General features: G+C 51.3%; 1 protein-coding gene across 3 annotated transcripts in view; it reads left to right on the top strand.

Annotated features, from left to right (window-relative positions):
* OGT (O-linked N-acetylglucosamine (GlcNAc) transferase) overlaps positions 1-18855 on the top strand; it is an 810702-nt gene that overhangs the window by 637878 nt on the left and 153969 nt on the right. The gene's annotated exons all lie outside the window — the stretch shown is intronic.

Genomic DNA, 18855 nt, shown 5'->3' with positions numbered 1-18855 from the left:
GGGGCTCGCTGAGGCCAAGCTGGTGGCGCCGGACCTGATGGAATCCACCATGGCCCATATTGACACCTCTGGCCCTGCCCTCTTTATCGCCACGGACATGAGGAGGACCGCCTGTGTCTGGGTGTAGAAATTCAACCCTGACGTCCAGGAACGCATATTAGATCTAACGTTCGCGGGGGGATTAAAGGGGGGGTGGGTCTCTTCCACTCCACTGACGAGGAGCTGGACGAGAAGAAAAACAGCTCACAAACTGCCAAATCTTTATCCATCTTGACAAAGACCCCGCCCAAGTCGTACACCCAGTCACAGCAGCGCTCAGACAGGTGGTTTTCGTATGGAGGGTTCCACGGCTTCCAGGAACGGAGATCCTGGCAGCCGGACCACTCGCCATCTCAGAACCGGCACAATAAATAAAAGGGGGTGTGGGGGGAGGAAGGGCTTTTTCCAGTCCCCCTCCTCCGGAACAGCCTCCGAGGGAAAGAAGGCATGACACGCCCCTTCGGGTCCACGTATCTCCAGTGGGGGGGCAGGCTTGCTATCCACACACACTTCTGGCGCCAGAATTTCACGGACACCTGGATCCTCTCCGTAGTATGCACGGTGTACCACCTCCCTATCCCAGCCTCTTCTCCCTCCTCCCCTCCTCTCCCACATGTTGGGACAACCATGCTTTTGGCGGAGATCCAGTCGCTCGTAGAGAGCCAGGCAGTGGAGGAAGTCCTAGCGAGGCTTGGCCTTTTACTCCAGGATTCTCACCATTCAGAAGAATAACCAGGCTGGCCTGAGAGTTGTGCTGAACCTTTCCACCCTCAACCTCTCCGTACCCGTGCAAAAATTCAACATGGTCACGCAAGCTTTTATAGTGTAGACATTGTGCAAGGGAGACTGGATGTGCTCCCTGTTTCTGAAGGACGCATACCTGCACGTCCCAATTTGGCAACCCCATCGTTCTTTCTTAAGGTTCAGGATCATGGGCTACAATTTTCAATACAATGTTCTTTCTTTTGGCCTCAACTCGGCCCCCAGGGTCTTTACCAGGCTCATGAATACAGTGGTGGCCCTCCTCAGAGCGCAGGGCTCCACATCTACCCATACCTCGACGACTGGCTCGTCAGGACTACATCTCCGGAAGCGGTTCACCACTCTTCCCATGCCCTTATGTGAACACACTGTATGATCTGGGCTTCTCGCTCAAGAAGTCACAGCTGGAGCCCACGCAGACTGACATTCTTGGGCCTCACCTGGGACACATGCTTTGAGAAGGTATTTCCGTCGGAGGACAGGATCTCGGCCATCAAGAGGGCCACCGCTCACTTCCTCAGCAGAGAGGGGTCCTAGGCATGGTAGGACCAACATCTCCTGGGTCTATTGGCGGCTGTCCTATTAGCCATTCCGCACATGAGATTGAGGATGAGGAGGATTAAGCTGTACTTTGCGGCCTCATGCAGCCAAGAGCGGGGCTCTCAATCCGAGATGATCAACGTTCCTCCATCTTTCCACCCGGACCTAACATGGTGGTCCAGGGACTGCAACCTACAGACGGGCAAGCCCTTATGGCCGTCCACCCCCCAGACCACAGTCGCCACAGAAGACCTTTTTTCTTTCTGTTGTCCTTCTCTCCTGCTCCAGTTCTGCAGTCACGTAGTCTTCGTCTATGCCGGAGCGTCTGGGATTTGCCACTTGTTTTTCTTAGGAGCGTCTCTTCGCCAGGGCGGATCCCCATTCTCTGCTTGGAGTGTTTGGGACCGGAACACCGTTGGGACTCGTGTTTCTTCTGCGACTCCCTTTCGGTCTGGGCACTCGCTCAAGGGCTGGGAAGCCACCCTGGACCATCTCTCGGTCCATGGTACCTGGACTCGACAGGAGCAGGAATACCACATCAATTGGCTATACTCCTACGTCCCATCCCCTTTCCTCCATACTTTTGGGGACATTCCGTCCTGTGGGACGGGACCCGAGCAGATTTTGTAAAAAAAGCATCAAATTGAAAAATGTGTCCTTCTCTTTTTTACGTGGGGTACCGCACGCGGCCGTAACCCCGCCCTCCTTGGGTCCGCCCCGCACATCGCTCTTCAGTACTTTTATCCAGGCTGTCGGTGTCACGATGCCCGCTCCCGGGGAGCCGGCTCAGGCCCTGCGTCCCCGAAAGCAGACATCCAAGTCCCCGGGGAAGGTCCCAGCAACCCCTTATAGGGGCCCTTTGGACAGCGTCCTGGCGCCTATGGCGCCAGGCTCATAGAAAACGTCAGTCCTGGCGCCATAGGCGCCAGGCTCATTATGAAAGTGTTTGGGTGCACTTACCTGATGCAGACCATGCTGCAGAACCCCGGCCTCCTTGAGGCCTGAAAGGAACTACTTTACCTGTGGGACTCATTTACCACCCGGGTGTGGTCGGGGAAGGATACATACCTGATTGGAGGAAGGACACATTCTAGGAACTTCTTCCAAGGCTATTTAAACCACACCCGATCAGCCACACGTGCTTCGCGTTGTTCTGCATCTAGCAGCTGGACGCTCACCGTGTCTGCTCCTGCATCTTGACTTCTGCCACACCTGCCAGCATCCTGAATCACCTGCAAAGGAAGGGAACAAGAGAACAGAAGAAGGAAAAGGCCTCACCTGCTAAATCTGCATCCCAGAGACATTTCGCCGACAATCCTGAAAAGGAAGACATTTATTTTTAAAAGCACATCGCATCGATCGCTGCAGCGCCGCATTCTACTCACCTTTACAGGGCGCCTCCATGTTCAGCAGCGACCATCCGGATTCGCAGACGCGCCCCCGCGCCTAGGGAGAAAAAGACAAGAACAAAGGTGAGAGAAAGAAGGGAAAAGGGAAGCTAAAACTCCATGTCAAGACTTACCTGTTGGGTCATTCCCTTTTCATTTCGGGTCCGCGCCGCATCCAGGCGTTTTCGGACCCCGGCCGCTAAGGGGAAAAAGACATCAGCGTTAATGAAAAGACATTACCAAAACACTCATTAAAGACTTACCTGATTTCCACAAGGATTTCACCGCTCACCTCGGGTCGGTGCCTGTTCCCCGGCATTCCGTACCCCGGCCCCTATGGGGAAAAAGACACTAGCATTAGAACATTAATGCATGGACACAAGGGGAACCACTTATAGAAAAACTTACCGGGAAGCCAAGCAAGTTTGGTTCTCACCCATCCGAAAATCCAGTGACGTAACTGGATACCAACGCGCCCCTGCATCAGAAGCAGGATGGAGAGCTCGTCCTTCCAGACCCTAAGGTGAGACGCTACGGGGAAGCACAGAAGGGTTTTGAAGGTGAGAGGGGTAAGTGGGAGGCCGATTGCATTACCCCGCAGACAGTTAACCCCCTATTCTCACCTACAGAAGGATACTACTGCGAGTCAGACAAGCCAGATCTGGGGCCCGGTCCAGTCCGTCTTCCGAACCCTGCGCATCACCTTAGACGAGGTCACAGCAGCGCGAACCAGGCCAGCGCCCCCGTGGGAGTCAGGTGAGCGTTACAGTCGGGGCTGGACGCACTAGCGTCACTGGGAAGACCTTTTTTCTTTCTGTTGTCCTTCTCTCCTGCTCCAGTTCTGCAGTCACGTAGTCTTCGTCTATGCCGGAGCGTCTGGGATTTGCCACTTGTTTTTCTTAGGAGCGTCTCTTCGCCAGGGCGGATCCCCATTCTCTGCTTGGAGTGTTTGGGACCGGAACACCGTTGGGACTCGTGTTTCTTCTGCGACTCCCTTTCGGTCTGGGCACTTAAACATTGTCTTCGTAGGTGGGAGAAAATCTTCTAGAAGTTTCCTCCATCACATTTATAACTCTACATTGACTGCAAGAAGAGACACCCGGTAAGTTCTTCACTTTTCAGTGCACCCCGGCCGGGGGACTCCTTCCTGGGATCCTCCAGGTCGGGGAGGGGCTTCAAAAGCTCTGCTACTGGGGTTATCCCTAAGGTGCCTCGTAGGCCTAATAGTCGTACCGGGGTTTTCTCCGAGGGTTTCCACAAGGTGCCTGCCTATACCTGATGACGATCCGAGATACACCGATCAGGTGATAATAGCCAGCATAGTCATGCTGAGGCGTTGGGTACCGGAGTTCGCTCCGAGGTCTCCTTGTCTGGAGATTCCCACACAGACACAGGGGTGCACCCTGAGTCCTCTGTTGAGGCTTTCTGTACCAAGGCCCCTCTCGAGGGAGCTATTAACACCGGATTCTGTTGCGAGGTTCCTCTTAACGAGGCTAAGTTGTGTACCAGCAGAACTGAGGCCTGTAAATGTCTTGTCTGTGAGGTGGATTCCTCAACTTTCCTGTGCTCACGGAGGTACCGGTTCTGTTGAGGGGGCACAGGGAAAGTTTGTCGACCATAACTCCATTGTTACCAGCGTTTCCGAGGTTCCTCCTGTGGAGGCTAATTCAAGTGACCGAATGTCCAGTAAACATCCAAGGCCCCATTGTACCAGCTCTGCCGAGGATCCTTGTGTTGTGGCCAAAATTGCAGTCAAGTCCCCTGACCAGTCAACTGCCTCATCTACACATGTGACGCAGTTCTCCTCAGATGTTCTCAAAATGGCGGGCGTTCCTGCGTGGTCTACAGCAGCCAGTTTGGATACTTCCCTCACACCCACGCTATCGTAGGCGGGTGCTGGGAACCTTCTTTTTATTGGGCAACCTTATCCACTCGACAGTGTGTATCCGTTCCGCCCTTCCTATGACTGGCCTGCTCGGATGCCACTACTACATTCGGTCTCGCTTCATCCTACATCTGCCCCGTTGGTCTATGTAGACCCGGTTGGTGGCCGGCCCTCTTGTCAGCCCTCCTCTGTACGTTTGTGGGGTTATGTTCCTCGTGAGAGGCCTCTGCCCACTCCGGCACCTAAGGCCTCGGCAGAGGGTGCCTTTTTTTGGGAAATGTCATAGGTACTTGGGGCCTATTTCGGTAAATCTGCCCTCGGACTCAGTTCCCTCCCCGACAGTTCATGTTATGGCGCCTGTTGCACTGGCGATAGAACCGCCTCTGCCGCACGACCCTCCTCCGGCTCTTCCGCCTCTGCCTCCCTTGTCACCGGTGGACAAGTCTTCAGCAGAGCGTAATGTCAATCTGACACCTGTTGCAGTCGGCGGATCCGGATGCTATAGACCCTTTGGCAGATCAGGACAGTGAGGACCAGCCCCGCTCTGTACGAGCATTTCACGACCGGGTACTGGACATGTCACTCCTTGACATACCAGTGCCTGAGGCACCCGCTCCACAGGAAGGGTGCTTTCGGGGGTGCTAACCTTGTCTCCACAGGAGCGCACCGGCCTGTCCTTCAGAGAACATCCTGGCAGAGGCCCACAAGGTGTTAGGGAGAATTCTCTGTTCATGCTAATTTCCCAAACCTAGTAAGTCCGCCAGCAGCTTTGCTGGATTTTTGGGGTTTATTTTTTTTCTCCTGCTAAGAGTGAGACTCTTTTTTTTCCCACTCTTAGGCTTGATTTGAGAATGTCCTTTGACTATGTAATGTTTCATGGGCTATGGGGTCTTTTACTCCAAAGGGCTAAATGTATTTTTGGTATGTTACACAGCACCCTCAGTGCAGTAACAGAGGGGTGTCATAGTGACCCCCAAACATAGACTCCATACCCTGGGACTGACTACTGTCTCCCAGGGCATGTAAAGTCACCATTGGCTTTACTAGTCTCAAATTGTGAACAGAACCAGTACAAACCATCATATTGTGGAAGTACTGGTAGGGGTAATTTGATTGCCCCTGGGTCTGTTTTCCAAGGGGGCACTGTCCAGTCCCCCCTTGTTGAGTTTCTGGCTGGTGGCAGTGGATACCACGCAAAATATTCCACCGGAATATTTCCTATGGGATTTTCCCATTCATTTTAAACGCACCACTTTTTGGTGCAATGTTAAAGATGCCGCCGGGTTATTTAATATTTATTCCCCGGTTGTGTCTTTTTGCCAGGACTAGGTTTTAAAATGGCGGTTGTGTTCGCCTCTGAGACTCTAACCCAAGTCGAGCCCTTTGTTCCATTTTTTGGCAGGCTTCTCCACAGAAGCCCTCCAAATGGTGCCACTCTGTCTGGGGTCAACAGGATGTGTGGGAGGGGGGGGATTAGGCACCCTGCACTGCGTTGCCTTGGCAACTCAAGTCGTACTCTTGTGTGATTGGCCCAGTGGTGAGCCGCCCGGCTCACCACTTAGCATGTTTGAGTGACAGCTAGGCTGTTGAATGTGGGGGTTTCTGCATAAAAGCAGGGCTTTGGGGACTGGAACTTCAGAAGTCGCCACAGGACCTAAATAATCCGAAGAGGCGGAGAAGCTGAGCCATCTACAACGACACCACCGGTGGAGCCCTGCTGTACGAACTCGCCACTTCCCCGACGACAGAGGAGATCTTCTTCCAGGAGAGTCTTCTTCCCTTTGAACTGGTGGGACCAACCAGTTCGCCTTTTTCGCCTTCCTGGATCGTCTCGTGGTCGAATCGCCCGTGCCAAGCACCCCGGCGGCCGGATTGCCACGCTTCACCACTACCGCGAATAAAAGGGTTGTACCTTTTTAACCCGGGAAACTCTGCGGCTGGTTTCTTCCCTGGCAGTGCAACGACCTCCAGCTTTCCTCCACGTCGAGATCATCTCTTCCCCTGGACGAAGCTCCGACTTGAACCCGCTGCCAGGAACAACTGCCCCGGCTGGAACTTTCTCACCATTTCAGGTACTGTGTCCCGCCTGGTCTCCCTTGCAACAGACTGTCAAGGTGTCCCGTAAATCGTTTACTCTCTATCCTGGGGTGATCTCGGACTTGCTAACATTACCTTTCTGACTTGATCCAACCTTTTTTGACTTTTCTGTAAAGACTTTGAGTGCATTTCCACTGTGTGATCTTGGGCAAATTCCGCCTTGCTCTCTCCAAGAGTGGGCCTGGCCTATGAACTTTTTGCTCTACAGTAGACCCTGCCTTTCTTGACTTGCTGTGGTTTCTTAAGTGTTGGTACTGTGTTTTTTTCCTCTTCTGCCTTTTCTCTCCCTTTTTAAACAAATTATTGGAGTGCCATCTACGGTTACGCGCTCACCTCTATTTTGCTAAATAAGAGGTGTCTTAACCTAGACTTGTCAAATAATTAACTAGGGAGGTGTACATACTTATAGTGAACTTGCTTGACATATTAGTGCCAGTGTATTTTTACAAGTGTGTTTCTAAATAAATAATTTTCTGATGTTTGTTAATCTGCTTAGAATCACATGCTGTGCATAGGTCCGACATCCAGTGGTCACTGCGGAGTATTGCATTTTGTTTTTCGTAGTCGAAAAGGGGACGTCGACAAGGCGTGTCTGTAACACTATCCCTATAGTGACGTGCGTTGTACCCACAATCCCTCACGCGTCGAGGTCCCTCAGATTGTTTTTTTCCGCCCAGCTTCTGGTCGCCTTACGCGGAGCTCCTAGAGACATTGCTAATACTTACTACGGACCTCGGTCCTTAATTATACTTATTATATTGTTAAAGATCCCTCCCCTCGACGTTAGCTGTGAAGCTGTTTCTCCGCCGAGCAAGTTTTCGACGGAGGGGAAGAGGCGGAGGCGATCCTTCGGCGCTGCCGAACACGTGGCCTGGCCTCGCCGGCCAACATACAGTAGGGAGAGTGGGGGTTCGAATTTTTATCTTCTCTTTGAAAATGTCTTTCTTTCTCCCCTATCTTTCCCTTGGGGTTATCACCAGTTATTGCCTCAGCTATGGAGAGGACACCTTTTAAGTTTTGCCCACGCTGTAGGGGCAAATACACTTGGAAGGATAAACGCAAGCTCTGTAATCGTTGCTTGCCCCTCGATCATAAAGAGGACAGCTGCGCGGCCTGTAAGCTCTTGAAACCAAGAACTCTTAAAGAACGGAAAGTTAAGAGGTGGGCGGACTACGCTATGTCGAAGTCAGTTTCCTCACCCGCCGCCGCTGTTACAGAAATTGACGAGGAGGGTGATAACTCGACGTCTGTCACGGAAGTCATTAACCCCCAGAAGGAGCGCTCGCGCTCCTCGACGTCCGTCCCCGGCCCCGACGGGCTCGGCTCACGCCCTGCTTATGGGGATGAACACCCCGGCGACAAGGAGGCACATAGACCCCATAAGACTAAACACACAACCCACGGCTCTTCTTTGTCGAGGACGAAGGATCCATCAGCGCCGAAGGGGACGCAGGGCACTCCGGCGTCTACTTCAGACCGTAAAGGTCTCAAGCCCCACCCGCAAACGCAGCCGCGACCAGCGATTGGGCTTTCATCAAACACGGGCGCTACCTCAAAATCATCCGACGTAACGCTCCATAGAGCGGCCGCCGAGGAACAACGCGCAACGCAGGCAACATCGACACCAGAGCCCTCGACTGACAAACTCGTTGTCGAGAGCCTGGCGAGAATTGTTTCCGAAGACAAACGTACGCGGACGACGAAACAAACGTCGAATACCGCGCCGAAAAAGCACAAAAGTAGCCAGGAACAGCCCATTTCATCTAAGGGCACTTCTGAGCTACCAGAGGGCTTTTCAGAGGGAGACGGAAACCTCTCCTCGACGTTGTGGGAGCGTTCTAAGCGTTTTGAAGCTGAAAACACTGATTTCCCCCCTCTAGACTATTCAGGGGTACCCCATGAGACCCTTGAAAGACTCCATTCTTGTATGGAGAAAATGGAAAGGTTTTTGGGAAGCCAAGACCCACCCACACACAAAAGACAAAGAGAATGGCCCCAGGATGACCCTAGGGTCAAGATTCCTAGGCTGTTTCCCCCTTCCACAGACGTATATGACCTCACTGAAGAGGAGCAATACCTCCAGGAAGATGAGGAGTGTATGGGTGGAGAGGAAGAACATGAGGAAGAGGGGTTCGAAGAAGATCCTTACACTACTGCAGGAGCTTTTGAAGAAGATACAGCTACCTCGCAGCCCTGGCAATCCCCATCAGTGCAGCCTTGGCAATCCCCATCAGTGCACTCAGACCCTGATGTCTTTCACCCTTCTCCTCTCAAGGATTCACATATTGGGAACACCTCTCCCATAGATGACCAACCCTCACTCAATGCACTATTGCACAAGGCAGCAGCGCATTTTGAGATAGACACAGGGGAAACTCTTCCTGACATAGACTTTGTAGAGAAAGTTATTAAAGAAAAAGCCCCTGTTAGCCAGTCTATTCCGCTCCTGGCTTCTATAAAGAGAAGAATATCTCCTTCCCTTTCCAATCCTGCCTTAGTAAGAGGGGTCAACACTCGAATAGAAAAGCTCTTCAGCCCTTCATCCTCTGACCCTTTGTACATCGGAGGACATTCTATTCCGGACTCCCTCGTAGTTACTAATACAAGAAAAAGAGCGGGGGTACCACTATCCTCTAGTGAGGCACCACCTGACAAAGAGGGCAAGAAGCTCTATGCACTTGGAAAGAGAATCACGACCTCCGCCGCCTTCTCAACTAGGATTGCAAATAATTCCCTACTAGCTAGCTACGCGGATGCACAGTGGAGCAAGCTGCACAGCTGAGCAGAGGACGCACCAGAACCCCTGCGTTCACGCCTGTTAGCTATAATATCAGAGGGAACTCTTGTAAACCAGGGCATCGTAAAGAACTCCTTAGATGCCGCAGAGACGGCTGGCCGTTCCCTGGTTTAGGGAATACTTCTCAAACGCCATGTCTGGCTACGCAATTCAGGATTTAAGCCGGAAACCCAAGAGTCCCTGATAAATAAGCCCATAGAACAAACACTTCTGTTTGGGAAAGCAGTTGATGAGGCCCTACAACATGCGAAGAAAGAGTTTGATACCATCAAAACTCTTGACCAAATTTCTAGGCCCCCTAACAGACGCGACTATGGCAATAGACGCTCCTTTTGTGGCCTACGCCAGCAGCAAAACCAACAGCAATCTTACTCTGCTACCAACTGGCCCTCTAACCAGGGTAACAACACCCAGTTCAGTCAAAGAGGCCAACGGCGTGGCAAAGGAAGAGGTCGCGGCTCCAGCCCCAAAGGTTCCACGCCCAATATCAACAAATGACCCGAAGATTCAGGTCCCCTCCCATGCATCACCGGTCGGGGTCCGGCTAACATCGTTTCTATCAGCATGGGAGGGAATATCGTCAGACCGCTGGGTATTATCCGCCATAGCCCACGGATACTGCATCGAATTCAACGGTTCCCCGAAGTACAGACCCCCACGGAACCGACGCATAACACCGGAACACCTCACCATTCTTCTTCAAGAAGTAGAAGAGCTACTGAAAAAAGAAGCTATAGAGGCTGTTCCCCTATCTCAGGTAACAGAAGGTATTTATTCAGTGTACTTACTTGTACCCAAAAAGGACTTAACCATGCGCCCTGTATTAGATCTGCGCCCAGCGAACAACTTTGTCAAACCCCAAATGTTTCGTATGGTGACCTTGCAGGAAGTAATCACACTGTTATCACAAGGGGATTACATGACAACGCTAGACATGAAAGATGCATACTTTCATATTTTAATGTTGCCAGCACACAGAAAATACCTCAGGTTCAAGATAGAGAACAAACACTACCAGTTCAGAGTACTACCCTTCGGGATAGCTTCTGCACCAAGGGTATTCACAAAAGTACTGGCAGTAGCAGCGGCCCACCTGCGCAGGTTATCCATCCCGGTATACCCTTACCTCGACGACTGGCTCATAACAGGGGATTCTTACGAAACATGCTTCTCCAATACCCAAAAGACCGTAGACCTTTTGTACCAACTGGGCTTCTCCATCAACGAAAAGAAGTCCAGCTTAGACCCCACCCAAGTCAAACAATTTTTAGGGGCTCTAATTCGAACAAAGGACGGCCTCGTCTTCCCCTCCAACGAGAGGGTCCAAAACATGCTGTTTCAGATCCCCCATTATGTGGCAGGTCGAGAGGTGACGGTACGCAAAGCAATGCGCTTGCTAGGGATGATGGCGTCATGTATTTATTTGGTACCTCATGCGCGCCTGCGCCCAATGCAAGAGTGGCACAACAGCCAGTGGTGTCAGGCCAGCGGACAATGGGACGATCTAGTGGTGGTCTCGCAGGCCTTAGTTCTCTCGCTACGGTGGTGGACAAAAAGAGAACCTGTTATTAGGGAAAACTTTTGCCACACCCGCAGTGGAAGCCACTCTAACCACAGACGCATCCCTCACAGGATGGGGGGCTCACCTATCCCATCAGACTGCTCACGGAGCGTGGACTCCGAGCTTAGCATCCAAGCATATAAACCTGCTGGAACTTCTAGCGGTGTTCAAAGCACTGAAAGCCTTTCAGGAACACCTACAAGGAAAGACAGTGATGGTCCTCACAGACAGCACCACAGCCATGTACTACCTCAACAAGCAAGGGGGCACTCACTCTCCAGGACTGTCCAAGCTGTCCCAGAATATATGGAAGTGGGCTCTCAAACACAACATGTTCCTACTATCACAACATGTACCAGGGGAACTCAATCTGCTAGCAGACAAACTCAGCAGAGACTTCCCCCTGCCCGAAGAGTACGAATGGCAATTGCACGAAGACATCGTGTTAGACGTCTTCACGCAATGGGGATTCCCGGAAATAGACATGTTCGCAACTATGGAAAACTCACAATGCCAAAGTTACGCCTCCAGGTACCCCAGAACCAGTCCAAGGGGAGAACGGTCTGTCGATTCAATGGTCAGGGAAATTTGTTTACGCCTTTCCCCCGACTCCCCTTCTCAACAAAGTGGTGCACAAGATGCACCAGGAGCAGGTTACCATGATACTAGTGGCCCCAATGTGGGCCCGGCAGCCATGGTTCGCTCACTTGATGGAGATGTCCCTATCTCCCCCAGTGAAACTTCCCTGCCCGTACAACATGCTGTCACAGGACAAGGGCAGGACACTGCATCCATGCCCTCAGACCATGAACTTAGCAGCCTGGCTCCTGAGATCGTAGAATTTGGACCTTTACAACTCCCGCAGAGATGTATGGACATCCTCAGGGAAGCCAGAAAACCTAATACTCGCCACTGCTATTCTAGCAAGTGGAAAAGATTTGTCATCTGGTGTAGAATTAAGAGCATCAACCCAGTTGACTGCTCTCCCACTAACATTGTTCTGTACTTGACCCATTTACTGGATTCAGGTCTAGTCTTCAATTCCATTAAAGTCCACCTAGCGGCACTTTCTGCATACACCACTTCCCAACTCAGTGTCGTGGTGGAAGATACCAGTTATCAAGGCCTTCATGGAGGGGGTAAAGAGAATACACCCTCCGATAGCTAACCCAGCTCCCGGATGGGACTTAAATGTGGTACTTTCTAGACTCATGGGCCCGCCTTTCGAACCCATGCACAAGGCAACTCTTAAAGACCTCACTCTTAAGACTGCTTTCCTAATAGCTATCACCTCCATTAGGAGAGTAAGTGAACTACAGGCTCTTTCTGTACTAGACCCCTTCGTAACAGTTCACAAGGATAAGGTGGTTCTACGCACACACCCAAGGTTTGCACCAAAATTCATATCGAAATTTCATGTAAACCAGTCAATAGAACTACCAACGTTCTTTCAATACTCTTCCAGCTTGGGAGAAAAAAGTCTGCATACACTGGATGTACGCAGAGCTGTCATGTTCTACATGGAAAGAACCAGACCACTAAGAAAGACTAATCAGTTCTTTGTCTCGGTGGCAGCAGGAAGAGAAGGAGATGCAGTTTCAAAGTCCACTATATCTAGATGGATTGTTCAATGCATCACTCTCTGTTACACTCTTGCTAAGAGAGAACTACCCTTCAAGCCAAGAGCACATTCCACTCGAGGCACTGGGGCTTCCATAGCATTCATTGCAAATGTTCCCCTTGAGTCCATCTGCAAAGCGGCTACCTGGAGTTCTGTGCACACCTTTACAAAACACTACTGTCTAGATGCACACTCTAAATCTGACTCCCAGGTGGGACAGGCAGTATTAAGACATCTTTTCTCTACTGTTCCTTCTCATAACCCACCGCCAACTCCGGGTACTGCTCGCTAGTCTTTGCACAGCATGTGATTCTAAGCAGATTAACATCAGAAGACAATGCATTACTTACCGTAAAAGCATTTCTGATGGTTGTATCTGCTTCGATTCACACGCGCCCACCCTTCCTCCCCGCTCGGATGGAAGGAACATAGACATCCTTTTCTATATTCCTCTTTTCTGTACTCACTCACGTCTAGAAGGCTCCCTCAGGGCAGAAAAATACAAACAGAGGGACCTCGACGCGTGAGGGATTGTGGGTACAACGCATGTCACTATAGGGATAGTGTTACAGACACGCCTTGTTGACGTCCCCTTTTCGACTACGAAAAACAAAATGCAATACTCCGCAGTGACCACTGGATGTCGGACCTATGCACAGCATGTGAATCTAAGCAGATACAACCATCAGAAATGCTTTTACGGTAAGTAATGCATTGTCATATACTTTAATACCAAAGCTCTGGTCAGTGTTTGCTTGTGCTACTGTATTTTTAGCCCTATTGTGTATACTCTATATACTGCCTAACTCTTCTTGAGAGCAGTCTTACTGCTCAGCCACAGCTACCAGGTAAATCTGGGTGGTGCAGACTGCTACCAATTGGGTTTACTGCTTACTCCTGTAGTCTTAAACTTTTTGCAGTGCTCCCTAAGGGAACTGCACAGATTTCTGACAAACACAAGGTTTGGGATAAACCCCACACCAGGCTGCACATATATAAAAGAATTGACATTAAAGTCTTCACACCTCCGAGAAAGTAGCCTTGGCGTCATGCCTGCTCCCATCCTAGACACTGGTAGCGGCTGCCACTCTGCAATCTAAGCTGGCCTCTGCGACTTCTGCAGCTGCGGCTCAAGTTCTGTCCAAGGAGGACAAATTGCTCGACTCCTTGGGCAAGAACATTTTTGCCAATTTGGTGCTGCAATTGTCAGGCCAACTCGGAGCTCATCCTGGCGAAGGCGAATATGAAACTGAGAGATTTGGCTGATTTCCAGGAGTTCATTCCTGTCGACAGGTTAGAATACTTTAAAGGCGGCTTGTCAGACGCTAGAGTGTTGGCGCAGGATATGCTGGAGGCTGCTGCGCATCATGTTAACCCCTCGACTCGTGGCCTTATGCTGTGGGTGGACACCTCTCGTCATGCTTGGCTTCATGCAACAAAGTTTTTTTGAAGGAGGTCCAAGATAAAGTTCTGGACCTGCCTTTTGATGGCAAAGAGTTCTCATTCTTCAACGGATGACAAGCTCACGAAGACTAAGATGAGCACGCAAACTGCTAAGTCTCTGTCGCTGCTCGTGAAGGCCCCAGTCAAAGGTCCGAGATCTAGGTCCCTATCTCGATCTTCAGGCTTTAGAGGGATGCAAGATTGCAGGTCGCGCAGGACTGATCCTCTGCCGAATAACTCCCGCCGGAGGCAGCCACGTGGCTGGTTTTTTCTCTCGATCGTCAGCCTCTTCTTCAGGGACATGTAGTCTCTGCCGGAAAGTCTGCAAAATATTTTTTGGCGCTCGCACAGGTCTCGGGTGGGAGGCCGAATCTCTTCTCATCTGCAGGCGTGGCAAACCGTCACCAATGACCGGTGGGTTTTGTCCATCGCTCGGACGGGCTTCCGCTTGCCCCTCCCCCCAACCGCACCCTTCAATCCTCACTTTCAGTAGTCCGGGACACCCTCCCTCGGGGCCGAGGTCCAGAAGCTTCTAGATCTCAGGGCTATATAACCTGTTCCCCTAGTGGAACGAGGGGAGGGCTTCTACTCTCTTCTTTCAGTGCCCAAACCCAACCATGCTGGCCTGCGCACCATTCTAGACTTTTCCCAGTTCAACCTTTCTCTTCCCCAAGAAAAATTCAAGAGGATTACGCCCTGCCAAATAAAGTCCTCTCTTCAGAAGGGGCGACTGGCTCAGCGTTGTGAACCTTCAGGATGCTTACATGCATATCCTGATCTGGAGCCCGCATCGGAAATAGCTGCGGTTTCCCCTGGGAGAGGAGCACTATCCCTTTCGAGTGCTCCCTTTTGGTCTGAGCTGTGCGCCACGTGTCTTCACAAAGATGTTGGTGAATGCAGCTTTTTTAAGGCTACAGGATATTCATGTGTATCCATATTTGGACGGCTGGCTTCTGCGCAGTCCCTGTCTGGTGAAATCCTTGAGCAATCTTCAGTCTCTCCTTCAGCTCCTGCTCAGTCTTGGGCTGGCGGAAATCCTCTATGACGATCTCTCAGGAACTGATATTCCTGGGTTTCCGTTGGAACACTTTCGACTGCCGGGTGTACTTGATGGTGGATAGGATGGCAGATCTGTTAACCACGTGTCAAGTCTTCATACAGTCGGAGAGCATGTTCGCCTGGTGGTTCCAGAGGCTTCTGGGCCTCATGTCCTCGTGCGTGCTTGCTCTTCCCCTGGCGTGTCTCAAGATGCGCCGCAGTTGGCTCTTAGGAGCTACTGACTCCAGGCGGTGGACCCGGACACCAAAATGATCCCAGTTCCACCCTAAATGACAAATCTCCATTGGTGGTCGTCTTCCAGCAATCTTTCGGTGGGTGTGCCCTTTCAGGAGCCCTCCCCTCAAGGGAGGAGTCAGTCGTAATGGTCACCTATCGGGTGGGGCGCGACGATGGATCATCTTCAAGTTTTGAACCTTTTGTCGCCATAGGACAGACAATTTCACATAAATGATCTGGAACTTCTGACGATTTTCCTGGCACTCAAAGCTTTCAAGCCAGAGATTGCGAGCAAGGTGGTCCGCATCCTCCCGGACAATGTGGTATCCATGTTTTACGTCAACAAGCAGGGGGGGTACCAGGTCACCACCCCTTGTAGATCTAGCCATTCAGATTTGGGAATGGACCATTCAACACAGTGTTTAGCTGTTGGCGGTACACATTCTGGGCCAGCTGAATGTAACGGCAGACTCTCTCAGCCGGCAAACGGTGGTCAGCTACGAGTGGGAGCTGAACAGAGATCCTCTCCGAACCTTTTCGCCATTGTGGCACTCCAGAAGTGGACCTTTTTGCGACGTTATTGAACAGGAAACTTCCTCTTTATGCTTCCAGGAACTGGCTCAGATCCTCTTTCCGTGGCACAACATGAGGGCCTACTCCTTCCCGCCTGTTCCTCTAATTCACCTAGTGCTATGCAAGCTCAGGAACACGTCGAATTGCACTCTCCTGTCCATAGCCCCGTGGTGGACAGCCAGATTCTGGTTTTCGGACCTTCAGCATTTGTCAGTTTGCTCACTGATCAGGCTTACGCTGATTCCCGACCGATCAGCAGATATGACACCCCTCCCCACAATCATTCAGCTTCAATTTGTCACGGGAAAATATGCATATTATCCAAGCTGCTAGAAAACCTTCAACCAGGTTTCAGTATAGGAGCAAATGGCTCTGTTTCTGTCACTGATGTTTAGCAAAAAAGCTGGACCCCAGAGAAGCTGCTATCGACACACTGCTGTCTTTCAGTTCTCATCTGGCAGCTTCAGGCATGCATGTTGTAGGATTTATTTGTCGGTTATTGCCGCCTACCTGTCCACGGACTCTTGCTCTTTTTCTTTGACAAACCCTGTCATTAAAAGGCACTTTGCAGGTCTGTTGCATCTGTATCCACCTGTGCGCAGCCCGCATTCTAAGTGGGATCTGAATGTGGTCCTTACTGCTTTATCATAAAGCCTTCGAACCCGTGGCTACGGCAGACTTGAAATTCCTTTCATGGAAAATAGCCTTTCTGATTGCGGTAACTTCCGTCAAGACATGTAAGCGAGCTTCAGGCCTTGTCGGTAGAACATCCCTTCCTCACCTTCCACAAGAATAAGGTGGTCCTCCGGACCAATCCCTCTTTCCTTCCAAAGGTGGTATCTGATTTTCATCTGAACCAGTCTATTTCCTTACCAGTTTTCTTCCCAGAACCGGCTTCCGATGCCGAGAGGGTTCTGCATAATTTGGATGTAAGGCGAGCTCTTAAGTTTTATTTGGACAGAACATCTAATCTTCAGAGCTCTTCCCAGCTCTTAGTGACCTTCAGAGACCCAAAAGGAAAGCCGGCTTCGAAAGCAACTTTCTCCCGATGGATTGCTTCCTGTATCTCTGAAGCGTATTCTGTTCAGGGCCTTGAACCTCCAAATGGAATTAATGCCCATCTTGTGTGGGGCAAGGCAGCTGCCATTGCCTTCCAAAATATGTTCCTTGGGAAACCATTGCCAAGGCAGCCACGTGGGCTTTCCCATCAGCTTTTGTGAATCATTACTGCTTAGACCTGAGCTCCAGGGAGGATGCTGAGTCCGGGCAAGCTGTTTTTAAAAACCTCTTTCAGTAAAGAAGTTCCATCCACCCGTTATCCTGTAAGGAGTGCTTGGTAATCTGCCAAAAGTATGGAGGCAAGGGGACGCGACGTAAGAATATAATAAAGTTACTCACAGTAGTGACTTACATTACTCCTAGTCCATAGTCCCCTTTCCTCCATACGCCCGCCGTCTCCTCTAATAAGTATCCTCTATTATTGCTTAAAGGTCTCAGACCTGGCGATAGAAAAAGACTGAAGTGTGATATGTGGGGTGCAGCTAAGGAGGGCAGGGTTTACGCCCGCGTGCGGTACCCTGCATAAAAAGGACACATTTTTTAATTTGATGCTTTTTTACCAAAAGTGCTCCAGTCCCGTCCCACAGGACGGAATGTCCCCCAAATTATGGAGGAAAGGGGACTAAGGACTAGAAGTAAGGTAGTCACTACAGTGAGTAACTTTATTAGAGCTGAACGCCATCTGGCTAGCGCTCAGGGCATTCCTACCACTTCTCAGGGGCTAGGTTGTCCTCATCCAGACAGACAACTCGACCAGCATGTACTATTTCAACAAGCAGGGAGGCACCTGATCCCCCGCCTCTGTGCAGACTGGCAATCAGCATGTGGGAGTGGGCCCTGGAAAACATCTACCTCGCCGCAGTCCACCTCCCGGGGAATCCAACCTGAAGGCGGACAGGCTCAGCAGGCTGGGAGCGGACAATTACGAGTGGCAGCTAAACGACATTGTTATTCAGGAGATCTTCAACAGGTGGGGTCATCCCCAGGTGGGTCTCTTTGCCACCTGCCACCAAAGAAGTGCCCCCAGTTCGCCTCCTGGCAGAGACAGGGCCCTGGCTACTTGGGTGATGCAATTTGGCTCCAGTGGAATGGCATGAAGGCTTACGCCTTCCTGTCCACGCCGCTGATTCGGAGTGGTTTGCAAGATCATGGAGTCTTGCCAGCTCAACATCATTCTAATAGCTCCATGGTGGCTGGCCAGGCCATGATTTTCGGAGCTTCTCAGCCTCTCGGAGATGCCCCTGATTCACCTCCCCACGGGCTCAGCACATCTTCTGGCACAGCGGGGGTGGGTGGGGGGCATCAGAGTCATTCACCCCGCACCACAGCCCTCGCAGCGTGGTACCTGACCAGGTAACGCTGGGGCACCTCAGCCTCTCACAGGCTAATCTGGAAATGATACAGGGAGCAAGGAGCAAGGCTACCAGGGCCCATTATAAAAGCAAATGGACCAGATTGTGCCACTGGGCATACTCCAAAGAAATCGATCCCCGGGCATGTACTTTGGACGACATGCTCTCCTTCTCGGCGCAACTCGCCCATTCTGGCGTGCATGGTGACACTTGCCGTACATACCTCGCAGCCATTGGAGCTTACAGAAACTCAGAGGAGGAGATCTTCTCCTCCTCTCCTATCATCAAACATTTGACTGGGCTCGCAAGGCTCTACCCGCCTGTCAAGAGGCCTCACCCTGTGTGGAACCTCAACATAGTCCTGGACACCCTGGCGCACAAACCGTTTGAGCCAATGGCGTCCACGGGCCTCAGGCTGGCCACCATCAAGACGGCCTTACTAGTCTGCCTCACCTCGGCTCGT

Source organism: Ambystoma mexicanum, chromosome 5p (assembly GCF_040938575.1).
Source record: "Ambystoma mexicanum isolate Mex_15411 chromosome 5p, UKY_AmexF1_1, whole genome shotgun sequence".
NCBI classification, from domain to species: Eukaryota; Metazoa; Chordata; class Amphibia; order Caudata; family Ambystomatidae; genus Ambystoma; species Ambystoma mexicanum.
Note: the sequence above shows the minus strand (reverse complement) of the source record. Positions and strands in the feature narration are given on the sequence as shown.